Genomic DNA, 5,672 nt, shown 5'->3' with positions numbered 1-5,672 from the left:
TTGACATTTTTGACAATTCAGATGTAGTTTGTTTAGGAAATGGAATTAACAGAATGTTTGATTTCACTCCACTATGTCATGAAGTTAAGCAAAAATTAAGTGAGAAACTTCATAGAGAATGCCATGGTCAAAATGTTCCTTTACCAACAGAAATTGGACCAATGGGCTGTCCTTGTAAAACAGTTAGTATTGTAGGTGATGGGAATTGTTTCTTCAGATCAGTGGCACAAGCAGTGTGTGGCACACAAAAAGCTCATAGAGCAGTTAGACTTGCAATTGTAAAGCACATGGAATTGCATAGTGTGGAATACAGTAATCTCTTAAGATGTCAGTATACATCTATGGAAGATTATTTGTCAAATTCAAAAATGAAGTTTGTTGGATCATGGGCCACAGAAGTGGAAATTCAATCGACAGCTAATTATTTAGGAGTTGATATTTATACATACCATAATGAGAGATGGTTAAAGTACAGTTGTGTGCATAGAAGGATGTGTAACCAAGGGATATATTTAAAACACTGCAATGAAAACCACTATGAAGTTGTTATTTGTGTGACACAACCTGATAACCAGATTTGCTATAAGTTGTGTCAGAATGAAAAAGAAGGTGATCGGAAAATATGCACAAGACAGAGTGTAAAGCCACAGAATGAAGTTAATATAAATCACATGGAGACAGTTTCTGTTGATCAAGATAGAAATACGAATGTATCTGTTAATAAGACCAGATATCTAAAGAATTATTTTACATTAAAAAGAGTTAAAAGTAAAAATAATTTGAATAAAGACCATATCAAAGAGTTGTATCATAGCAATACAGAGTTTCAACAACATGTGAAAAGTGTTACTAGAACAAGATATCATTCAAATGTTTTATATAATGAATCATTAAAGCAAGTAAAATGAAATATTTAGAAAATAGGCAACATAAAGAAAAAGTAAAAAATTACAGTAGGGTGAAATACAGTGTCAACGAGGAACACAGAAACAATCTTAAAGAGTACAATAGAGTAAAATACAGTGTCAACGAGGAACACAGGAACAATCTTAAAGAATACAGTAGGGTCAAATACAGTGTCAACGAGGAACGCAGGAAAAATCTTAAAGAGTACAGTAGGGTCAAATACAGTGTCAACGAGGAACACAGGAAAAATCTTAAAGAGTACAGTAGGGTCAAATACAGTGTCAACGAGGAACACAGGAACAATCTTAAAGAGTACAGTAGGGTCAAATACAGTGTCAACGAGGAACACAGGAACAATCTTAAAGAGTACAGTAGGGTCAAATACAGTGTCAACGAGGAACGCAGGAAAAATCTTAAAGAGTACAATAGGGTCAAATACAGTGTCAATGAGCAACATAAGAATAAAATGAAGAAATACAGCAGAGTGAAATACCATAATAATAAAAAGCACAGAAATACAGTAAAAGAAGCAAGTAAATTAAAGTATCAAAACAATGCATTACACAAAGCAAATATGAAAAGAATTAACAAGATGAAAAGAGAACAATTAAAACAAAATCGTCAGCTTTCTGATTTTGTCAGAAAACAGTTTGACGATAAAGTTAGTTCTGGATTAGAGTTTGTTTGTTGTGTTTGCCATAGATTGTTGTTTAGACCGCAAGTATTATGTTGTAGCAAAGAATGTTACAATAACAATTCTGCAACTTTGTTAGTAGCCAACTCATGTATTACAGAGACTTTTTTGCATAAGTGTGATGAACAATGTGATATTCCCTGTAATTTGGCAAATTCATGTAAAGGTCAGCTTTGGATTTGCTATACTTGTCATTCTAAGTTGAAAAAAGGTGAAAAGCCAGCAGAAAGTGCTGTTAACAATCTGGAATTGCAACCAATACCAGAAGAGCTTAGTTGCCTTAATAATTTAGAGCAACATTTGATTTCATTGCATATTCCATTTATGAAAATGTTGGCTTTGCCAAAAGGTGGTCAAAATGGAGTTCATGGTCCTGTCACTTGTGTACCAGCTAATGTTAAAAACACAACAAATGTCTTGCCTAGAACAGAAGCTGAAGGGTCTTTTGTATGTGTGAAATTAAAGCGCAAATTAACTTATAAAGGTCATTATAAGTATCAGTATGTTGATACAAATAAAATTAAACAGGCATTATATTACTTAAAACAATACAACAAGTTATATTCAGATGTAGTTTTTAATGATGATTGGTTAAATGAGTTTACTAGGCAAGAAAATGAAGATGATATAGTTGAAGAACATGAAGTAGAAAATGAACATGTTGATGATGAGTTACATGATAGGCAACAGCACTGTGTGTTTATGGACACGTGTTTACAGCCTGTAGATATTGGGCAAGAAGTTCTTGATCAGTACTATGACGGGATCTTGAGTATTGCACCCGCTGAAGGGAATAATCCAGTGAAAATGCTTGCAGATGAAACAAACGAGGCAAAATGTTTTCCAGTTTTATTTCCACATGGTTGTTCAATTTATCGTGACAAAAGGCCACAAAGATTAACACTGTCACGTTATTTTAACAATAGAATTTTACACGCAGATGGAAGATTTGCGCAAAATGTTGAATACATTTTTTATGCACAGTATTTGTCGGAAGTTGAAAAAGTAGTCTCTAGTGTATCTATTGCTCTAAGGAAAGGGCATGGCTGTAGTAAATCCATACCAAGTGACATGTTCAAAGACACAGAGTCCTTGAGGCAAGTTCTTAATTTTGATGAAGGGTACAGGTTTTTGAAGCCCATCCGCGGCACACCATCATTCTGGCAAGGTGTGCAAAAAGATTTGTTTGCTATGGTAAGACAGTTAGGCATTCCCACTTGGTTTTGCTCGTTTTCATCTGCTGACATGAGATGGACAAATTTGATGTCAAGTATTTTAAAACATGAAGGAAGACAGGAAACTTTAGATCAGCTAGAATGGGCTGACAAATGTGAGCTTTTGCGTCGTAATCCTGTTACTGCAGCTCGCATATTTGATTTTAGGTGGCATTGTTTTTTGAAAGAGGTGCTCATGTCACCAGTTCAGCCCATTGGAGAAATTGTAGATTATTTTTATAGGGTTGAATTTCAACAACGTGGTTCTCCCCATGTTCATTGTTTGTTTTGGATCAAAAATGCACCACAAATAGATAAAAATTCTGACGAAGACGTTGTTGCCTTTATAGATAGATATGTTACTTGCGAAGTACCCATAGAAGATGAGAACTTACACAGTATTGTCACATCAGTGCAATGTCACAGTAAACGTCACTCTAAAACATGCAAAAAGAAAAACACAGTCTGTCGTTTTAACTTTCCTAAGCCACCATCAATGCAAACGTTCATATGTCGTAGAAAAGTAGATGTGTCTGAGGAAGATGTACCTGATACAGGTGTAAATAGTTGTCAAGCTAAAAGTGGAAATATAAATGATAACGTCAATGTAGAATATGCTCGTGGCATAATGACAGCAATTAAGACGGCTGTTTTAGAAGAGAACATAGATTCTATACAAAGTTTGTTTGATAGTGTTGAAATAAATCAGGATTTGTTTGAGATGGCATATAAGTGTATAAATAATACTACACACATTGTCTTGAAACGACAATTAAATGAAGTGTGGGTTAATCAGTATAATAAGTTTGGCCTTCGGTGCTGGAATGCTAACATGGACATTCAATATGTAACCGATGCTTATGCCTGCATTGTTTATATTATTTCCTACATTTCAAAATCTGAAAGGGAAATGGGTTTGTTGTTAGCTAATGCCCAACGAGAATCAACAACTCAAGGTAATGTTGATGCAAAACAAGCTTTGAGAAAATTAGGGACAGTGTATTTACACAATCGAGAGGTTAGTGCACAGGAAGCAGTTTATAGATTAACCAACATGCATTTAAAAGAGTGTTCAAGGAATGTTCAGTTTATTCCTACAGGTGACAATACTGTTCGTATGAGTTTACCACTTAGCGTTATACAAAACAAGTTGAACTCTCAGAATCTGAAAAGTGAAGAAATGTGGATGACAAGTTTTGTTGATCGCTACAAGAATAGACCAAATCAGCATGTTTTTAATAATATGTGCTTAGCCACATTTGCGTCAGAGTACCGAATTGCATACAAAAGTCAGACTTGTACCAATAAAATAATGTTACAAAACAACTTGGGTTTTATTGTGAAAAGAACACGCACTCAACCAGCTATTGTGCGTTTTGCCCGATTCTCGGTAACAAAAAGTCCAGAACAATTCTATCAAAGTTTATTACAACTCTTTCTTCCATACCGTGCTGATACTGAACTAAAACCAGAAGGGTATACGAATTATGAACATTTTTATAGGGAAGGTGAGGTTTCTTTTACCGTTGGATCAGCACAATTAGTACAACATGTCGTAACTACAAACAGAGCATTTTTTGAAAAGGATACAGATGCGATGGACACTGCACAAAATACTGTTAATAATGAAGACATGTTAGAAAATGCATGGTGTGCACTTTGTCCTGAACAGCAATTACAACGTTTTGAGTGTAAACAGGTTAGACAAGAGACAGATCAAGAAGTAGAGGGACATGACAGCATTCCAGATTTAGCATGTAACAATCAGCAAATTGCTCAGATAGAAAAAAAAGATAATTGTCTGAATCGTGTAGATGGCTTGAGCTTAATTCGCTCTTTAAACAAAACTCAGATGGCCGTTTTCTATAAAATTAGACAGTGGTGTTTGAATAAAATCAGAGGAGAAAGCCCAAAACCATTTCATGCTTTTATTACTGGTGGAGCAGGCACTGGAAAAAGTCATTTAATTAAAGCCATACAATATGAAGCAACAAGATTACTGTCTCAAACTGCTCTGCATCCAGATGACATTACTGTTCTTTTAACCGCTCCTACCGGCATTGCAGCCTACCAACTAAAAGCTTCAACAATTCATACAACCTTTTGTATTGCCACAAATGTGAAGTTGCCATACACCCCTTTGAGCGAAGACAAGCTTAATTCTTTACGCACAAAATTCCACAGCCTTCAAATATTAATTATAGATGAAATATCAATGGTAGACCATAAACTGCTAACATATATTCATGGACGATTGAGACAAATTAAGCAAACCGGAGATTTTTCTATTTTTGGTAATATTGCTGTCATAGCTGTTGGCGATTTCTTCCAATTAGCTCCTGTGAAGGGTAAACCGCTCTTTGTGGATGTACCAGGAATCGATTTATGGATGAATTATTTTGGTGTTGTAGAGTTGACACAGGTTGTTAGACAACAGGACAGCATGTTTGCTGAATTATTAAATCGACTAAGGCAGCGAAACAGGAAATCTCCACTAAAAAAAGAAGATTTGGAAATATTATCAACTTGTGAGAATGATGAAAATAACGACTCTTTACATATATTTTCTACTAATGATGAAGTTCATGAGCACAACCTAGAGCAATTAATTAAAATCTGCGATGATGTTGAAACTATAGAGGCTGAAGATTTTGCACGTAGCAAGCAAACAGGTAAATTAGAATTACTTGTTAGACATCATGTAAAAGTTTATAATACAAGCTTGGCAGCAAAGTTGCTTTTAGGAATAAATGCACGTGTCATGTTAATTAAAAATCTTGATGTCAATGATGGATTAGTTAATGGTGTTTGTGGTACAGTTACACACATTGCACGTTCAGATAAAAATAAATTACCTG

The sequence above is a fragment of the Phoxinus phoxinus genome, assembly GCF_949152265.1.
Source record: "Phoxinus phoxinus genome assembly, chromosome: 25".
NCBI lineage: Eukaryota > Metazoa > Chordata > Actinopteri > Cypriniformes > Leuciscidae > Phoxinus > Phoxinus phoxinus.
Note: the sequence above shows the minus strand (reverse complement) of the source record.